Raw genomic sequence first — 21,830 nt, forward strand, 5'->3', positions numbered from 1 at the left:
ATATGCATTCTCTGCATTTCTAATGTGTCCCAACATATTATTGTCAATTACTGCAGACAACCAATACATGACCTTCTTGTCTTTTGCATTCCATTCCTTTCGTGCCTTTATCTCTTCTGCAGTTGGAGGATCACTCACCTTCGGCTCCTTTTCTTCACCTAAAACGAACTCGTAGAGGCCTTTTCCAATAAGAAAGTTCGTGACACGGAACTTCCATGAAGGGTAGTTGTTCTTGTCAAGCTTCTCAATGATGGGGCTTCCACTGTTCTCTGCCATTATCACAAGAATAATACCAAACAGCAAGCAAATCTTCTGCAATCCTCGACCTGTAGTGCACAACAATACACTAGACAGCCTTTTTCACTGTCTGCTCAACAATACATGCAATCTGCAACCTGTTTGCAGATAAACCTCGTGTTCACTCATTGGTAAACACCTTTAATCTTACAGATCTGAAATCTGTAACCTGCGCACCCACTGTCGGTCGATATAGCTGAAGTCACAGCGTACCCTGAAACTGTTGTCCGCAACTTGCGGCTCTAAAACGGGCCCTGAAACGGCCTCAAATGCCCAAAATAACTGCGGGACAGCCCTAAAGGGCTGATCTGCAGAATATACAGTGCTCTTCGCGCACACCAAATCTCACTGCAATCTGAGATTTTTGCTCTGCCTTGCTTCCGGTGCCTCCACAGGCACTATCCAAGAGAAAGAGTGGAAGGATGGGAGAGCTTCTTACCCGTGGCTTGCTTGCTTGAACCTTGCTTCTTCCCCTTTGCTTCAACCTTCGAAATCAGCCTCTCTCAGTGGTGCGGCTCTGATACCATGTCAAGAATCGCGTGGTGGAGGGGGTTGCTCAAGATGCTGCACCGAACACACATAGAATGCACAAGGAGAAGCTCACTCAAGAGACAAGAAGAGAGATGGAGGCCAAAACGTTTTCTTGCTGATTTCTTCTTCTTCTTTCACACACTTCACAATGTACACAAAGTATAGATAAGATACAACATAAAAGGAAAGTGGCCTACTAAGTCAAACAATGCATAATCGACTACACTAGTCGACTGGCGCTATAACTATGCCAGCTGTAAATAGGTGTAACAACCTGAATATAATAAGTAATGAGTCAGTGGCCATGTGAGAGTCATAATGACCACCGACGTGCTAAGTGTAGACGTGTGGACCCATCTAACCAGGCGGTCCATCATCAATGTCCGCATGTGTTGAGCTTGTCATCTCAACACCCATAACATTGGCATTGAGGCTCTCAGCTCACTTGTGGAATGATTGAGTCAAATACTAGCTATAAAATAGAGCAAGACTTTTGCAGCTACACAGGGAAATCATACAACTACTTGGCTATAGCTCATTGGAAACTATACTGAAGTCTATTGTGCCTACTAATGGTTGACAATGTATATGCCCTTACTCTCATGCATTTTCTCATGGTTTTGGAGTGCTTAATGCTTAGTTCTAGGAAGTATTAACAGGCTAAAATTTGTCTTGAAATTGGACATCACATATTTAGTGGTTGCTAAAGCCTCTTGGAGCATTGGGTGGTTGGCACTTGTAGGTGCTTGGATGTTGAGGCATACATGTCAGAAGGTTTATGAACTCAAGTGAGCATTAAATGCTCAAATATAGATAGTTTTTACAATTGTTTTGCAATGAGCTAGCTATTTACAGCCTGTGAAGAGTGTTTTTGAAATTGCTATTGCTCATATGAATCACTATTTATGCTCCTATGTACCTGCAGTGAACCCCAGAGGTTATGATGTATGCCTGGGATGTTGTGAGGTTGACCTAAGCAAAAAATAATTCAGTTTATGTAGAGAATTTATTGTCGGTTGCTCATAGATTGTTGTCTATCATAAGTTTTGGGAAGATGCCTACATCAACTATATGTTGCAAATGCTATCTACTTGGTATGCTATTGCATCTAGATGTTCTACTACATGATTGGGGATGTATTTGACATGCATGTAAGCTGAAACACATTGGTTACTATAGAGATTTTATTACAGGTTCTTGGATTGAAACTATTATACACAATTGAGTGGTTTGTAGAGACTCTCATGCACTTACAGGTTGTATATGGCATTGAATACTATAGTTGTAGATATGGAAAATGCTCAAGGCATTAATAATATCACTCAAATTGTGGGAGAGAAGCTTGAGAATAAAAATTTTTCTTTGTGGAACTTTAGGATGCAAAAATTTTTATTTGTGGAAGTTTAGGATGCAAAATTTCTTGATTGTTGGTAGAGGCTACTGGGATTTGTGTAAGTGGGCTGAAGCAAAACCTGAATTGCTTGAACGGAATTTGACTCATAAGAGCTCATCGACAATGGTGGTTGGAGAGAGCGAGCAAAGTGTTACACTAGTTCTCTTTATGCATTTCTAATGCGATGGCTATGCAAATTACAAGCTATCAATTCCCAAAATATGCTTGGGATATTCTCATGAGAAATTATTGTAATGTTACTCATGCAAGGAAGATACAACTGAAGCAATAGTTTAATAATATGTCTAGAAGTGGTAGGAGCATTCAAGCTTAAAGGACAGATATAAAAACCATAGTAGATCAACTTGCTACTATTGGTTCTAAAGTCTCAGGATGACATGATTGCAATCACATTGAATGGATTAGGCAATGAGTACAAAGCATTTGATACTTCAATATCTATGAGAGTAGATCCCCTCGACTGGGATGAATTACTTGCATTGTTGCTACATGAGGAAGTCTAGCTTGGCTTGAATACAAGCTGGAGTACCTCTCAAAGTAGAGACACTATCTTTTACTCTAGTCAATGAGCTAGAGGTGGTAGAGCTCATGGAGCTTTTCGAGATCATGGGGACACTCAGAATACGTATGGATAGCCATAACAAAGTGCATGGCAAAGCTCAAATGCGCAAGGACATTGAGGATTTGGAGACTTTAGAGGTAGGAGGAGATTACCTAGAGGTAGAGGTGGCTCTTGTTGGCAGTTGCATGGGTAGTCTAATAGGGATAAAGACAGTCATTATTGTGAAAGATATGGACACATAACAAAGGACTGTCATAAAAAGCAAGCAAATATGGAGGCAAAATGTAGACAACATGGAAATTATACATATACCAGTGGTACATAGAATGACCAGGGAGATAGATTGTTTGCTATGCAACATGTTTCTAAGAATACATCTAAGCAAGGCAAGGATATGACAAGTGGTATATAGACTTAGGAGCATCCAATCATATGACTCTACATGGTGAGTCATTTGATGAGTTGCTAGTAGGTTCCCATGGACATGTATGCACTGGTGATGACACATAGCATGATATTAAGCAAACATGTGTGGTTCTGTTAATAACACCATATTGGGGAATATGGGAGTTTCCCATAAGTTTGGGACATGTGGTCAAATATTTGGATTTGTCATAACTTGAACACTGTAACTCCAAATCGAGTGCTCTATGGCTCAATATGTTCCATTTTTCAAGCACTTTCCAATGACAGATCACATCATATGGTTTTGAGAAACTTATGGGCATGTTATCTGGGTGCCACCTTTTTAGTATTCAAAAAATGGGAATTGGGAGATTCCCAAACTCACTAATATTGTGTTTAATCATGCCTGATGGCAGAAAGAAGAGTCTATATGATGTACTACATGTGCCTTCTATTACTAAGAATTTATTGTCGGTTGGATAGATGGAAAAACACAATTGACAAGTCAGATTCAACATATATGGTTGCTTTTTTGCGAAATATGGAAATTGTTGCAAATTAATTCCTAAAGGCAAGAGACATGGTAGAATGTTCACTTTGGATGCATCTATCCTTGAATTGAAAGTAGTCGTGTTTGCCCATGATAATGGAGTAGTTAGGGATGTAGAAATCTGGCACAAATGCATTGGCCATGTCAATATTCAAAGGCTGAAAAATATGCAGCAACAACAGGTTCTACTTGGTCTACCAAAGTTTAAGTACACTGATCTAGGAGATGTCTATTTTTGCTAGTCAGTTTGGGAAACAAGCAGGGTTTTCATTTATGTGGCATGTCAAAAATAGTTCTCGACCTTTGTAGTTGATGCATTCGAATGTATGGGGTCCTACCCATAATGCACATTTTGGTGGTGCCAGGTATTATGTGTCATTTATCGATGATTCTAGCAGATATACATGGCTGTATATCCAAAGCACAAGGATGAGGTGCTTGACGTATTCAAGAATTTTAAGACACATGCTGAAAATGAGTTTGGATGTTATATCTCATGTCTGAGATTTGATGGAGGTGGAGAATATGTTTTTAGAGAGTTTGGCAAAATATGGAATAAAAAGGTAACTCACATGCAGTCACACACCACATCATAATGGTGTGGTAGAGAGAAAGAATTGTGTACTTATGGAAGCCGCCAAGGCAATGCTTAATGAAAAGAACTCACCAAATGCTTATTGGGCTAAAGTGATTGTCACTACTATTTATGTACTGAACAGAACACCTACAATTGGAATTCATGACTTGACTCCATATGAGAAATTATATTGGGCACAAGCCTGACATCAGCCACCTTAAAGTGTTTGGTTGCATTGCTTACATACATGTACCCAATGAAAAGAGAAAAAAGTTAGATCCAAAAGCTATAAAGAGTGTCTTTCTTGGCTATGCACAAGATAGAAAGGCCTACAAGTGTTATAATCCGTCCCCTTACGAAACCTTGATCAGTAGGGATGTAGTATTTGATGAGTTGACGTCATGGTATGGTGGTTTGAATGCAGTGGTTTCTAATGGACCAGCTAGCTCTACTCATGTTGAAAATTATCATTTCGCTAGTACTACCATGAGTGGACCTGTAGGTGATGGTTCTTCTACTGTTAGTCCTTGGTTAGGACAACTACAAAATCATGTTTCTACATCCACTGACATGGAAATGTCAATGAGGGGAAGATTAGATAAAGGCGAAGAGAAGATGTTTGATGATGTAACTAGCCCGCTTATAGTTAGATATGAGTCATGTGGTAGTGATAGTCTTGACACCATCAATTATGATGCCTCTGGTGTATGACAAAGCAAGTATGTGCCGCCTCATAAGAGGCAAGCGCAAAGTGAACCACAACTAAAAAGGTCTAAAATGGTCAGGAAACCAGTTGATAGGCTCACATACAGTGGGTATTCAGCCATAAATTATGCATATATGACTAAAGTGTCAGGCTATAGAGAGCCTACGAAGTTTAGTGAGGCAGTTGTAGATGAAAATTGGTGTGCTACCATGGATGAAGAATATGCAGCATCACTAATTGAAAATGAAACATGGGATCTGGTTAGTTTGCCTAAAGAAAAAAATGCCCATTGGCTGTAAATGGGTTTGTAAAGTGAAATGCAAGTGAGATGGTTCATTGGAAAGGTATAAAGCCAATGCTGGTTGCAAAAGACTATGAGGAGACTTTCAGCGCCCGATTGCAAAGATGGCAACTGTAAGAATAGTCATTGCATTAGTAGCTTCTTAGGGATAGAATCTATGGTAGATGGATATCAAAAATGCATTCTTGAATGGTGACTTGCTTGAGGAGATGTATATGGAATAGCTTGAGGGCTATGTACACCCTGACTATCCGACACTTGTATGCATGTTGAAAAAGGTGAGAGCATGGGGTGCTCATATAGGTACTTATTTACATCAACTTGGTTTTCAGATGGGTAATGCAAACCATAGCTTGTTTACAAAGAAGACAAAGAAATTAAGTCATGGTTATAGTTTGAATTCAAGGTGAAGGATCTAGTTGGAGAGCTAAAATACTTCCTTGGGATTCAGGTTGTATCTACACCTCAAGGTATATGGCTGTTGCAAAAACAATATGCTCATGATATGTTGCTGAAATAAGCCATGGAGACACCATTAGATTAGAATGTCAAACTTGTAGTTGATGTTGGGAATGAAATAGAGAATGTCACTATGTATAGACAAATGGTGGGTAGCCTTTCCCTTCACAATGCCTACATGCAAACAAATCCCTGCAGTGGCAGTATCTTTAGATTTGGCAGGTCCACCATCCTTGATAATCCATAACACTAGTGCTTGCGTATACGAATAATAGAAATGAAGTCTAGGTGCCATCACTTTGAATTAATTGCAAATGAATTAATTAAATAGGGTGAAGCAATGAATTAGCCAATCAAGAAAATATTATTTGATTAGAGTTTATCTTAGAGTATAGTTTTTTTGAAAACCATTAATTAGATTAAAAATAATTTCGTACCTTAAAATGAATTTGATTTGCTGGAAAATTCTTTTAATAGGGTTACAAGACGATAAAGTAGACTATTAAAAAAGTACATGTATAAGAAAATAAAAAATTATGAAAGAATAATGATTAATATAACAGACAAATTGATAAATGAAAATAATTACAAGGTGTTAGTTATTCGATGAGGAAAGTGAATTGGTGAAGAATTTTCATAGGTAAAATTAATAATGTATTATTTATAAAATAATAATAGAAAAAGTAGAATACTATCCTATAGTCTTCAATAATAAAAATATTTTGTGTAAGTATTTTGTATTTAAAAAAGAAACTCTAATAAATCATTTATTTATAATCTAGGTAAATCATTCAAGAGAGCACTTTAGAAAAAATATATGCTTTTGTTGGAATCATGCAAGTGTAATGGATTATTCATTAAGAATGGTAATGAAAAGAAAAATTAATAAGAAATAATATTTAGTTAAATAAATTAACAAGATTTAATAGAATTACATAGTTAAAATTTTTAATTATATAGATACATTATTCATGAGTAGATTATTCATGAGAGGTATATAATAGTTAAATAAATCAATCTAGAGTATTAGTTTAGTTACTTTTGAAAATAATTCCTAACAAATTAGTTAAATAAACCAGACATTGTAGTAATATTAATTCTAAGAATACAACTAAATTATGTAATTCACAAGATTAAATCATTCCTTGATAGCAAAAACATAAAATGTCATTATATATTTATATTAAAAATAAATAAATAAAATTAAAAAAATTAATTTATGGAGTAACTAGAAGTTGAATAATCATTTTTGTTAATATAGTAAGAAATTTATTTTATCTTATGGAACATATGACAAAAAAGTTATTATGAGCATACCTCGAAAAATACCACAAATTTGTCATAACAAGTAATAATGAAATTTAGCCAAAAATTGGTAAATGTAATTTGTAGACATGGATGAGATTATAAACAAGAGTTATCAACCGAAAAATAAAACTAAAGGAAGGCTTTAGTTGTATGATAGATAAAGTACAATAAAAACTTCTTTTGAAAAGACATATGCAAAATCACCAAGATTGAAATAAAGAAGAAAAATCAATTATGGAAAATCAAGGACCACTAAGAAACTAATTGGTTGAAGGGGAAAAATAAGAGGTTCGAAGAACCATTCACAATAACGTAAATAGTAGAATAAGTTTCTATAAATGGTATCTATGCCTATAATACCTTAATAGCCATCCCTAAGTGGTTGTCAGGACTTAGGCTATTTAGGAACCACTTGGGATACTAAACCAACTTGAAGGGAGTCCAATCTCTTAAGACAAAGCTAAGAAAAAATCATATTAGTAAGTAGCTACTAGAGATTCTCTATAGTGGAGAGCATTTACCTTGCCCATAGTCCTAAGCTCTCGAATGTTCATCCCATCATCATATTTGTATGGATTTCTTCTCTATAATAGGTCTAGCCACAAATATTACCAAAAACTAACAAGAGCCCCCTAGTTTTTGTACTGCCGTAATAAGAGCGAACCTTATGTATGTGATCCCTTGCCTAGACATGGTCAAGTGCTTGTAGCCAAGTATTGGTTTGGGTATAAGCCCTAGACAATGCCTTGGGGAGGTACGATAGTGATTAAACTTGTCTGGCATCTGGGATATGGACTTATTTTAGAAACTTTCATGATGGAAATCAAGGTGACTATTTCACATAAAGCTAGTCAACCATTCATTTCCAATCATTACTCAATAATTCTTCTATTTCCAAGAGTTGGGAAGGAGCACTATCCCTTTTTTTTTTCTAAGGTAATTTTACTTTTAGTTGAGTAGATATTTATATCTCTAGCTCTTATAAGTGGATCTACCAACGTAAATATCTAAATGATAAAAAATGGATGTTTGGAAAGGAATGCATTCTTGACTTTATGTATGTGCATTTAATGAAAAGGAACCCAATGATAAGGGATAATTAATGAAGCTATTTTTATATGTCAAAATATATACATAGTATGCTATGCTTAGAAAACATAAGAATTTTATGTGTCAAATTGTGTGCATAATATGATGTACTTAGAAAACTAAAGGATTTTATGTTTATGAATGGAAAACAAGCAAGTAAATTTTCTCGATAAAAACGCTCAATGGTTGGGTAAACCTGATTGATTGTTTGCTTTCTAATTATGGAAAATAAGCCAAAGCCAAACATTGTATTTCTAGGGTATGGCCTTAGATTTTGACTAAGTGTGTTTTAGGGGGGTATGACCTAAGATTATGCCTTATAGGAAAAGGGGTTGAGTCTCACTCCCACTCCCTCTCCTCTCCCAGTCTCTTTGATCCAAGTATGATGATTAGTCCAATCTTAGCCATAACAAGTGATTATAATGTGATTGTCTTTGTTGGCACTAGAGTGCTATTAGTGACTATTAGCTCTACATGATCCTCAGGTCGATCCTTGTGGGATAAGTCTAGGTGCTACATTGCAAGGTAGACTTGGGTTTCCCATTTAAGTCAAAGTCTAATAATTCTTGTGGAGTATGGATGGCAATGATAGTGACAAGACCTTGAGTAGCTACCAAACATTACTTTATACTATTACACATTGGGCACTTTAGACACTCTATGGCCAATGGACATTAGCAAGGGCCAAAATGTTTGAATGAATGCCTTTCACTTGCCTTCATTGTGAAAAATTGGACTTTCGCTTGGTCTTAGCCCCTAAGGGCTTTTCAAATTTTAATCTTAGGCTATACAAACGTAATGGACTTAGGCCTTATAGGAAAATCACTTTGGTTTTGACCCTTTGTGGATTTATGTTGGCTAGTAGCTCTATATGGGCCCAATGTTGTGGCCTTGGCCATTTGGCCCATCCATGAAACACCTCATCCTTTAGGTGGAATCAATGGGCCTCTCAGCCCTTTGGGTCAAATTAATGGCCTTAGGCCAATGGGTCTATTGTAAAGGCCTTCCACTGCCCTATGGGGGGGCGAATTCATGTGGCTCTCAGCCCAATGGCTTAGTAACAAGGTCCATAGCCTAATGTTTTGGGCTTAGGCCCCTTAACAAGTTAGAATGGCTTTAGACCTTATAGGTAGAACATTTAACCTTTGGCCAAGTGGGGTTGATCGGGCCCTTTTAGACCGAACACTAAGGTTAATTTACCTTAGGGCCTAAAATGAAGGCTCTTGACCTAAAAGGATGAGTTGTGAGCTTCATGGACCTTAAGGGCCTTAAGGTTAGGAATTGGCCCTCTGAAGGGCTATGAAGCTCATGACTTGTGGCCCCCTTTGGAAAGCTCACAACCTTTTTAAAGGCCTTGGCCTACATGCTCAATTGTAGTTTTTAGAGCCTTAAACTAGGGGGCACCTTATAACATCATGGGCCGAATAAAAAAATAACAAGGTCTTTTGGCCTTTGCTAAAGCCCTCAGTCCAATAAGTTGAATAAAAAATGCAAAAGGCTTTGAACCTAGCTCTTGATTCTTTTAAGCTAACTTGAAGAGAAAGAGGCCTTAATGCCTTAAGATAAGGCCACAACCTTTCGTTTGCATTTGACCAACTTGAAAATTAAAAGGATTTAAGGTCTTAGGCCATGGTATTTCAATTAGATTTAGCAAACTTGAAAATCAAAAGACCTTACGGCCTTAGGCCAAGGCCTCTTGACTATTTTCATTAGACCACAAGATTAAAGGGCCTTAACCATTAGGCCAAGGCCTCTTGTTAGTGAAGGACCGAACAATTTTTTTTAAAGACCTTCAATGAAAATTTCAAAATTACAAGGCCCTTAGACCTTAGGCCTAAGTCTGAGTAATGAAGAGTCAGGAAAAACAAAAGTAAGGCCTTTAGGCCTTAGGCAAAAGGCATATGCCTCATTGGCCAAATCGTGAAGTTTGTAGCCTTTGAGGCCTTTAACAAAATCCCCTAATGCCAAATATAGTGAACAAATCAAGCCCTCCAAGGACAAGTGGTGTGGGTGAAGACCTCTAGCTGGGCTAGATAGAGGATGGGGGAAATGAGAAACCATCCAAGTGTTCACCCAAGTGATCAACCTAATAATGAACAACTATAGAAGCCCTAGCTATATGCCCATTGTTATGTGGATGTTTTGTTTAGTGTCAAAACCTTCTAACCATGAGCATTCTGGGGTATTTAATGTACGTGGACAAAGAGGTTGTGAGTTGCTTCTTCTTAGGATGAATGCACTCTTAAGTTATTACCTTAATAATTCACTATTTAGTGCTTCAATAAATAATGTATTCCCTAGCGCTTGGATTCATATGTGATTAGCTGGTTGTTCAATGTGGTCGATGTGCAAAAACGAATGCAGTCTTGTGAAGCTAAAGCCGATGAAGATGGTGCTTTTGATTACAAGGCTAATGAGTATGCGAGGCTGAGGATAGATATACATAAGGGGCCCACCATGCCCCTTTACATGTAGGTTTTTCCAATCGAAAGTGGCGGTTTTTAAAAGCGGAAAGCTTTATCTTCATTTTTTGCAACAAAATTTTCAAGAGGGGCATTGCTTGGTGCATTGGGGTGGCACGTTGGATCGATTCCCAGGTGGAGCAAGCAAGGTTGTGCGCATTGCTCATTTTTAGGAGCCTTTTTATTCTCATTCACCGGGAACGGGATGAAACCCATCACCTTTGGTGGGCCCCATAAGTACAAAGATCCTCCGCCACTATGTGATGTAACACGACGCGAGGTTCTATGGGAGGATGCTTAGGTGAGGAATGCTTCCATGGACAAAGGAGGGAGTGAAAAAAGAATGCCTCATAAGGTGAAAGGCGTGGCACCTAAGAGGACAAAAGTATCTCCGAAAGAAGCCGGCTTCTATTCTGAGCCAAAGGAAGGGAAAGAGAGTGTCTACAAGCTTCCGCTGGACCATAAGGTGCTACCTACATGTACTCAAGATAAAGATAATGACTTCGGTTTGCCATGTATTGCAACACTTAACTTCATGGGAACACAGAGGATTGGAAGTTCGTTTAGCCAATCCAAAAAGACATTTCTAGCATCGAGTGAAAAGCTAGCTCAAGTTTCTTAGACCTTGTTCACATTCAGAATGTCCTCTACTCCTATGAATTCTATTGCAGTTATCTATGTTTTGTTCATGAGTCTTTCGTCCTTGTATCTTGCCACCTTTAATCGATGAGCTTGCTTTAGGATATGCCTTATTCTAGCCATGTTTGTGCCCTGAGTTGAACATCATTCATACGAATTAGAGAGTGAGAAAGAGAGAGAGTCTCAAATCACACAATCTTTGCTGTTTCTTTCCTCATCCATACTCTTGACAGAAACCTTTTATGCTTGCATCTACCTTGCCTGCTATTTCTGCCTAAATTTGGATGCAAGATTATGTGTTTAAGCCAAGGATATAGAAGATGAAAGTAGTAGAATACACTGATTTTGTTTGCAATGCCAATTTCTATACAAGCTACACCATCTTTATAATTGCAAAACGTATGATTACAATTGAATTGACCAGTTTGTAAAGGTGGGATGTCGATTGCAACTTGATTCCAGGAGAGAAACTCCGACGCAGACCAAGTAAAGCTCACTAAATGAGGGAGGAGAGGCACAGGCTATGAAAGCCTCAAAGGTATGGAATGGATTATGACTTCCTATAATCATCGCAGTGCTATATGTGTGTGTGAGAGAGAGAGAGAGAGAGAGAGAGAGAGAGAGAGAGAGAGAGAGAGAGAGAGAGAGAGAGAGAGAGAGAGAGAGAGAGAGAGAGAGAGAGAGAGAGGTCATATAGTGAGGTACAGAGGGAAGAGAGAAAATAGAGGGAGAGGGAGAGGTAGAGAATGTGTGTGTGATAATATGGTGAGATAAAGAGGGAAGAGATATGGTGGTGGTGGTAGTGGGAGAGAGAAAAGAAGAGAATGATAGTAGAGAGAGAGAGAGAGAGAGAGAGAGAGAGAGAGAGAGAGAGAGAGAGAGAGAGAGAGAGAGAGAGAGAGAGAGGGGGAAGAGAGAAAATAGAGGGAGAGGAAGAGAGAGAATGTGTGTGTGGTAATATAATGAGATAAAGAGGGAAGAGATAACGAGGGAATAGAGAGAGAGAGAGATAGAGGAGGGGGAGGAGGAGGAGGAGGAGATGGTGGTGGTGGTAGTGGGAGAGAGAAAAGAAGAAGAGAAGGATAGTAGAGAGAGAGAGAGAGAGAGAGAGAGAGAGAGAGAGAGAGAGAGAGAGAGAGAGAGAGAGAGGAGGAGATAGTGGGAGAGAGAGAGGAAGAAGGAGAGAATGATAAGTAAAGAGAGAGAGAGGGAAAATGAGAGAAGACAGTTAAGAGAAGAGGGTGTGGGGAGAGAGAGAGAGAGAGAGAGAGAGAGAGAGAGAGAGAGAGAGAGAAAGTTATATTAACGTCTTCTAAAGACCAAAACTGGCCTATGAGACAAACTGTGATACAACTGATGAGGTCTAGCTATCCAAAATAAAAGTGCTGAATGAAAATCTAAAAATTGAAAACTGAAAATACAGTGCTGTGAGTGTGATAAGTGTCGTGTATGTGTATGTGCGTATGTAGCTCTGGTACTCCAGATAATGGATACAAAAGGGGAACAAATGTCGGCTGTGATAGGGGAACAACTGTCGGCTGTGATAAAGTGGTGCGATGTGTATATGTAATAGATGCAGGGAGATATACTATCCTGGGATGTAGTAGAGAGAGAGAGAGAGAGAGAGAGAGAGAGAGAGAGAGAGAGAGAGAGAGAGAGAGAGAGAGAGAGAGAGAGAGAGAGAGAGAGAGAGAGAGAGAGAGAGAGAGAGGTCATATAGTGAGGTACAGAGGGAAGAGAGAAAAAGAGGGAGAGGGAGAGGTAGATAATGTGTGTGTGATAATATGGTGAGATAAAGAGGGAAGAGATATGGTGGTGGTGGTAGTGGGAGAGAGAAAAGAAGAAGAGAATGATAGTAGAGAGAGAGAGAGAGAGAGAGAGAGAGAGAGAGAGAGAGAGAGAGAGAGAGAGAGAGAGAGAGAGAGAGGGAAGAGAGAAAATAGAGGGAGAGGAAGAGAGAGAATGTGTGTGTGGTAATATAGTGAGATAAAGAGGGAAGAGATAACGAGGGAATAGAGAGAGAGAGATAGAGGAGGAGGAGGAGGAGGAGGAGATGGTGGTGGTGGTAGTAGGAGAGAGAAAAGAAGAAGAGAAGGATAGTAGAGAGAGAGAGAGAGAGAGAGAGAGAGAGAGAGGAGGAGATAGTGGAAGAGAGAGAGGAAGAAGGAGAGAAGGATAAGTAAAGAGAGAGAGACGGAAAAGGAGAGAATACAGTTAAGAGAAGAGGGTGTGGAGAGAGAGAGAGAGAGAGAGAGAGAGAGAGAGAGAGAGAGAGAGAGAGAGAGAGGAGGAGATAGTGGGAGAGAGAGAGGAAGAAGGAGAGAAGGATAAGTAAAGAGAGAGAGAGGGAAAAGGAGAGAATACAGTTAAGAGAAGAGGGTGTGGAGAGAGAGAGAGAGAGAGAGAGAGAGAGAGAGGAGGAGGAGATAGTGGGAGAGAGAGAGAAAGAAGGAGAGAAGGATAAGTAAAGAGAGAGAGAGGGAAAAGGAGAGAAGACAGTTAAGAGAAGGAGAGAGAGAGAGAGAGAGAGAGAGAGAGAGAGAGAGAGAGAGAGAGAGAGAGAGAGAGAGAGAGAGAGAGAGAGAGAGAGAGAGAGAGAGAGACGTATATGACAAGTGATAGCTAGGGATGTACGTGATCCAAGGAAACTATTTTGATACTAGAGTTGCACAATGACTCACCCATGTTTATAGTGCGGAGACTCCTTTTCCCCATTCTAACAAACTGCTTATCATTTCGTTTGCCCTATTTGTGTACTTCAAAGTGATATCTACAAAGTAACACCCATCTACATCTACCACTTCCTCCCACTCATGTCATCACCACCTTATTGTTATCATATCTCTTATATGCATATATACACCTCAAACTCTTCTATTCCACCATAATCTCATTACTCAACCCACCCCTCTAAACCAAATTTCCTAATCTCTTAAATCTCACTCACACTTCCCTTGCACGTGTTCCCCTACTTCTACAAACCCCACTAGCTTGAAGTTCAAGTCTAACAAAGAAGGTGAAATTGAGAAAGTGCTAATGGCGATGGTCCCAAGTGAGAGAGAGCCGGAGTGGGACAAGAGCATGCGTGAATCAGGTCCCATCCACACCAACTTTTGTTTAGGTGCCTTGGATGGATTTAAAGAAAATTTGCTTAAGTCAATTGATTAATTGATTAGTTTATTTTGGTATTACTTGCAACAATGAATGGAAAATTTTAATTTCAATTCATGTAGGCAAGAATCTTGAATATCCTTAAATTATTGTGAATTCAAGAGGGAATTGCAACTTACAATGACCTTAGGATATGAAAATGAATCATTCATCACAAGAACTAGTCATGATTATTCCTTAAAGTACAGAACTACTAGGAGTAAAGATAGATGCCTTGCTCATGGTGGATGCTAAATTATTGCATACTAACCTATTATATCATCTAGGAGAAAATCCTAAGATCTGTGAAAAGTAGAAAGAGGATTAAGAAGTATCATAGCCTAAACACTAGGGGGACCATTATGTATCACTCTATATGATTGGACTTTAGGAGAAATAAGCCACAAATTGTATATTCTCTTGTGAGATATCCAAAGAAAAATATTTTGGTTTTGATGAAATGATTGGACTTTAGGAGAAATAAGGCACAAATTGTATCTTCTCTTGTGAGATATTCAAAGTAAAATATTTTAGTTTTGATGAAATGATTTAAGATAAGTTTGTTGCTTGGAAAAGAGACGTTTTTCTAGTTGGGAATAGAGTAATTTCCTTGACTGTGGATATTGAAAAAATATATTGTGCCATCATGAGCAAATTCTTGGATACACCTTAGGTCTCCTCCAAGACTAGTGGTTGGCGGATCCCTTTAACAAGGAGCTGGGTTTGTCCACAATGGATGCTGCAACGACTAGCCCCAAATATGAGATGTCTCTTCATAGGGAGGATGTTAGGATAGGAATTTTCTTCTTGAAAGGCTTTGATCCTAGATAAGGATGGATTGGTGGATTGTACCCATGCATGGGTATCCATATACTTTGGATATCGGTATTGGTATAAGGGATGGAATCCTGACACAGCAATTTGCACATTGGAGAAGGTACTGATAAATACACAGCTTGCAATTGTTTTTTTAAAGGATTGTTTGAAATTGTATTTGTGTCCCTATGCCTAATTTATATGAACGAACATAATTTTAAAGGGTTAATTAAGAAAGTTTATTACTATAGATCAAATTAAATTGTGAAATGAATAATTAGTAAACTAAATAAAATCCTAGAGGGAAGTGGGTGATTAGGTCGTGTCAAAGGCAGGGTGATCTCAATTCATTGAGAGGCTTCCATCACAATTCAAGCAATTTTTGAGGCAAGTCTAGGAAGAGCCAAACATTGACTATCCTAACGTGTCAATTCACCGAGAGGCTTCCATCACAATTCAAGAAATTGTTGAGGCAAGTCTAGGAAGAGCCAAACATTGACTATCCTAATGTGTCATCATTAGAACCCAACCAATGCCATTTTAGGGAATCGGAGACGAGACTTTACCCTATGGTTGGTAGAGGGGTTGATGTGCATCACTCCCCCTCATTTCTCACTCTCTTTGAACCAAGTGTAGAAATGATTCACTTCAGCTTGAGGGATGATAGCAATTTAGTCATCTCAAAAGCCAACGCTAGATGGCTAATATGAGACTTTAGCATATAACATAGTTTCCCATTTCAAGTTGATCCTTGTGAAGTTTGGGGGAGCTTCCCTTGTAGGGTAGATTCAAGTAGCTCAAGATTACGATTATTTGGTTATTTTAAAAAGTTTGGGATGGTAGTAATCTTACTAAACTCTTGATGGGCTATAGAAATACATGCTAGTGACGTTCATTTAGGTAGGCACATTACAATTGGAATCAAAACAAAAATAAATTTTGGATGAATAGATATATTGTTTCAAAATTTTAAAATTAAGCAAGAGTTAGCAAAGAATAAAATTTTTATGCCATTAATGATTAATAAATTTGACTTAGAGTGATGAAGCGTGGCAAAGATTCTTAGTATTTCAAGCCATGTTCACAGTAGCCATGCCCTCTCTAAACTTTTACAAGCGAGTTTGATTCATGTTTATTTGGATTGAATTCATAATCCAGCTTCACATATAATGGAAGATATTGTTGTGAAAGACATTAGACGCATGAAGGCATATATTTTGTCATCAATGCTAATCATCTTGCTTACATCCAAAAACAAACTTGAAGCAAATTTAGTGGATGAAAAGTCTTAAGGTTATCTATTTATTTAATTTTGAAGAATCTAAATCGAACCCTACCCTCCACATAGACAGATGCCAGATTCAACAAAACTATTATACCTATGAGCAAGTGACTCAAGTTATTCCTATGATAGAGTTGCTATTCTAAGTCACTCGTGTCACAAAAATTATTGTAAAGAGGGCTATCTAGACCTTCGTTCTAACTATAGAATCCTATGTAAAAGATCCGGGATCTAGAGCATGGCAAAGGCGGAAGCTATGGAGGATGGAAGATAAAGATACTACTCATGTTGACATGACAATGTAGACAACTATTACACAAGTGAATTAGGTTTCAAGATTGAAACTTGAACTCATAAACACAATCTTGTGTAGGATTGACAATGACACAGACACTTGACAGAAATAGACAAGTACTATTGCATTATCATCATATGAAAGTGATAGTCAAGTACATCATTATATAGGATTGCTTGGTAGCACACTACATCCACTGTGCCTATGGGATCTGTCTCTCTTCCTAGAATGAGCTGCATCTCCCTAGCCTAGCTGTTCCATACAAAGGGGCATACATAGGGTGTGATTGGTAGATTCTCAACACCCTTCCTCAATGACAACCTGAAAGTACAAAGTGTGTAGAGGCTTTAGTGAGAGCAACACCTGCAAATTGTGGGCATACCATAAACATGGCAAAACACCAGAGGCTGTTGTAGAAAAGGCTAAGTGTGGGTACCATAAACATGGTGGACATCCAGAGGATGTAACAGGGGCCTCAAAAAGTGTACAGAGGCTGTAGTACAAGGCTACATGAGGAGTTTTTACAAGCTTAAGAAAGGAACATTAAGGCAGGTACAATGCTTTTAAAACAGAAAATGAGAGACAAGGATCGATAGGCCCTTGTGGTCTTTTTCAGCATCTGCTATTTCTTTGTCATCATGGAAAATCTTCATGTCTTTAATATTTGGTTCTTCAGCTTTGAATGATGTGGTCTTTTGGTCTTCATGGCTGGTCTTCTTCTTGTCCTTCTTCCTTTGCTCTTTGATCTAATGGTCTTCTTGGTCTGGTTCCCCATGGACTTTGCTTAGTGTTTCAGTCTTCATGTCCATGTCCCCCTCAAGCAAAGATATCATCTTTGAGGTGGTGGAAATGTCTTCAAAATCTTCTGATGGATTCATTGATTGAACTTTGATGTAGACAGCTCCATGTCTTTCTACAAGATAGCCAAGTCTTGCATGCAATGTAAATGGGCAACAAGAGTACTGTTACTCTTTATGATAGGTAACCACCTAAGAGACTTCATGCTTGGCATTTCCATGATGGAATCAGCTTAAAATCTCTGAAACTTTCCAACACAGAGTTGAAATCTAATGTGTCAAAAGACACAACCAATGGCAGTGTGAAAACACACTATGTCTATGTTGATGTTGAGCTTGAATCTTCTTGTTCGGGGTCGTTTGGTCGTCCTTCAATCTTTCTAGGTCCTTCCCCTCCTTGATTTGATGTTGGGAACTTCAGATTTAGTAGGATTTAGCTTGGTTTAGTGGCAGGAGTGAGAAACTGAGAGAAAAATGAGCTTGGGAGATTTTGGCTATGGTGGAATTAGGGTTTCTTAGACAGGGGCCTGGTTTTTTACAGATTGCAGGAGCTGTACTTGATGATTTTCAAAACTTTTTTTATGGGCTATCAAAGCCCCATAGCAATCGACCAGATCACAGGTAGTACGACGCGCACAGAGCAGGAAGACGTAGGCAGGAGAAATTTGAGACAGGAGGCGATGATTTCTGCAACGCCGAGGGCGCAGTAATGTTGGGCTTTAATGTGATGGAGAGTTACGCCTATGTAAAATATTACACGGCGCAACGAACAGAATTTGAGAAAGAGATAGAGAGTACACAACAGATAAGAGAAGAATCAGTAAATTCTTTAACTCCAAACAACTGATACAAAGATGGCTCTGTCCACCCGTGCGCTTCCACTGTGTGAAGCTTAGATGGTGATCTAGACAGAAGATAGGTGAAGAGCTTAAGGCTAGCTGGAACAACAACTCTGACTAGGTGAAAGATGAGTGTTCGATGGCTGTGAAGGGGTTTAGCTTTTATAGCTTGCGAAGGCCGTGAGGTTGGCCTGACCGACCTACCATATAAGCCTCCACTAGTCGGCCATGGAATATTCCAGGGAATATTCCCTTTACCATTGGGCCGGGGGCGCTATCCCCGGACCCCCGCCAGGGGGGCCGCTGGCGCCCTTGGGACCCCCCAGCCAAGGGCCGCTTCCGCGGCCCTCGGACCCCACAATAGGGGCCCCTTTTAACTCCCTTACACCGCAACTCGATGCAATGCGCCTTGAGTTGCTACCAACTTAACCACTCTGTCTAACCCAAAGATTAGACCCACAACAATCACCTTTTTGCCATCCGGTCACATAGACCTCATCTGATATACAAGTCAGGACTCAACCAATGTCCGGGCTCACATTTGGCTTCTCCTCATAATGGGGGCCTTACAACTTTGAGCACCATGGATCATTGGTATCACCTAATGAGGGTGGGGCATTGATCATATCTAACACCCCCCCTCAATGTCCACCCATAGGTGAACTATCTCCTCGGCCCAATGCCGAGTCTCTGAAGATGAACTTGAAGCAAATCCTTCGTAAGTGCTTTGGTGAAGATATCTGCTCCATTCTCCTCTTTTGGACAGTAGACCAGTTCCACTATCCCATCCTCCATCAAATCACGCACATAGTGATACTGGATCTCTATATGCTTGGTGCGTGCATGAAACACTGGATTTTTGGCAATGGCGATGCAACTCTGATTGTCACATCTCAGCACAATTGGTTCTTCATCCTGCACTCCCATATGCCATAGAATCCTTCTCAACTATACGGCTTCACATGCAGCAAAACAAGCTGCCTTGTACTCTGCTTCGGTAGAAGACAATGCCACTGTTGGCTGCTTCTTACTAATCCAAGAGAAAATTCCTAAACCCAAAGAGAAACAATAACCAGAAACTGACTTCCTAGAATCAATGTCTCCTGCCCAATCTGAGTCACAGTTCCCCACAAGAGAAGTTCCGAAACTGTATGTGATAGCATAGTCAAGAGTTTTCTTCAAGTATCTAAGCACCCCCATCCCAGCCTTCCAATGTCTCTCATGAGGTTTGTTTGAGAACCTGCTCAAAACACCAACAGCAAAATTGATATCTAGTCTGGTGTTACACAAGTAGATCAGATTGCCGACCAACCTCCTATACCTCCCAATGTCTGCTAGTGCTGATGTATCCTCGACGGATAACTTTGCATTCACCTCCATAGGTGTAGCTATCTCCTTGCACTCGATCATGCCAAATGCCTTCAAGATCTCCCATGCATACTTCTTCTGAGAGATGAAGATCTTTCATGGCTCTTGCCAGACTTCAATCCCCAAACAATAGTGCAGCAAGCCCAAGTCTGTCATTTCAAACTCAAAACTCAAAGCCTTTCGAGTTTGGTTGATCATATCTTCATAGTCACCTGATAAGAAGGTCGTCCATATATAGGACAATCACTACAGACTTTTTACCATCCCTATAAACATACAAGTTAGCATCTGAGGCATATCTTTTGAAGTTTAGGTTTAAAAAGAACTTATCTATCCGGTGGTACCATGCTCTGGGGGCTTGTTTCAGCCCATACAATGCCTTCTTCAGCTTACACACTTTGTTCTCAGAATGGGGGGCCTCAAACCCTGGTGGCTGAGCCACATACACCTCCTCCTTGAGGTCACTATTTAAGAACGCTGACTTAACATCCATTTGGTACACTGGCCACTTCTTGTGGGCAGCCACTGCAAGTACCGTGTGAATAGTGGTCATTCTGGCAGTTGGGGCAAATGACTCTTGAAAATCAAACCCTTCAACTTGTGAAAATCCTTAGGCAACTAGTCTAGCTTTGTACTTTTCTAAGGTACCATCAGCCTTGTACTTTACCTTCCAGATCCACTTGGTGCCAATAACCTTCCGCTTTGCTGGTCAATCCACTAGCTCCCAAGTGTCATTCTTCATTATGCTGTCATACTCCACCTGCATAGCAGCCTTCCATGATGGATCTACAAGTGCTTCTTCTAAGTCAGTTGGCTCCTTTACTTCTCTCATAATCTCAACCATCAAGGCTATATTGACTATGTGATCAGAAGCCCTCCTTTGCTTCTCTATTCTCTGAGACCTCCTTGGTCCGTCTGCCTTCTCCTCAACAGATGTAGGCATAGGATTATTGTGGTCATAGAGCTGCTTCACCCAGCGCGGCAATGGCTTTTCCGGTGGGGTGATGTCAGGTTGGTGAACTTTTTCCTCATCATCTGAAGATGATGCTTCCTCCTCCTTAAGGATAGGGACATCTCTCGGGACAGGTTCATAGTGGACTACTTCACTTGATGATAAAGTGGAAGAACTTGCCTTCTCCTCCTCCACTGTATGCGGCTCCTCCTTGAACACCACATCACGACTCGCGATGATCTTCTTTGCCTCTTGGTCATATAACTTGTAAGCCTTCTGCTCATCACTATAACCCAAGAAGATACATTTTCTGCTTTTTGGTTGTAACTTGTTTATCTTCTCATCTGGAATATGTGCATAACATTCACATCCAAAAATTCTGAAATGTGAGATGGATGGTTTCTTACCAGTGTAAGCCTCATGAGGTGTTTTTCCCTTGAGAGCCTTTGTATAGCTCCGATTTAGAATGTAGACTGCAGTATTAATAGCTTCAGCCCAAAAGGCGATCCCTTGCCCTTTAGCATGCATCTTGCCATCTCCACAATGGTGCAATTCCTGCATTCCACAACACTGTTCTGCTGAGGTGTGTGAGCCATCGTCAATTGACGCTTGATCCCTTTGCTCTTGCAAAAGCCTTCAAACTCCTTTGAGTTGAGCTCACCACCACTATCTGTTCTAAATTTCTTCACACTTTTCCCTGTTTCATTCTCAACAAGTATTAGCCATTCTTTAAACTTACCAAAAGCTTGAGCCTTATCACGAAGGAAGTACACCCACATCTTCCTACTGTAGTCGTCGACAATCAACATAAAATAAGAAGATTCCCCCAAGGCCTGTGTAGGCATCTTACCACACAAGTTAGCATGCACCAACTCTAGAGGAGCATGTGCTCTATTCTTGCTTTCTTGTGGAAATGCCTTTCTCTGCTGCTTTCCCATCATACAAGCTTCATATGAATCCTTCAATTCAGTTATTGTAGGTAGGTGAGCAACCATACCTTGCTTTTGCATCTCCTTCAATACTGCAAATCT

The sequence above is a fragment of the Lygodium microphyllum genome, chromosome 17, assembly GCF_053477565.2.
Source record: "Lygodium microphyllum isolate KBCC chromosome 17, Lygodium_microphyllum_v1.1.10, whole genome shotgun sequence".
Lineage (NCBI taxonomy): Eukaryota > Viridiplantae > Streptophyta > Polypodiopsida > Schizaeales > Lygodiaceae > Lygodium > Lygodium microphyllum.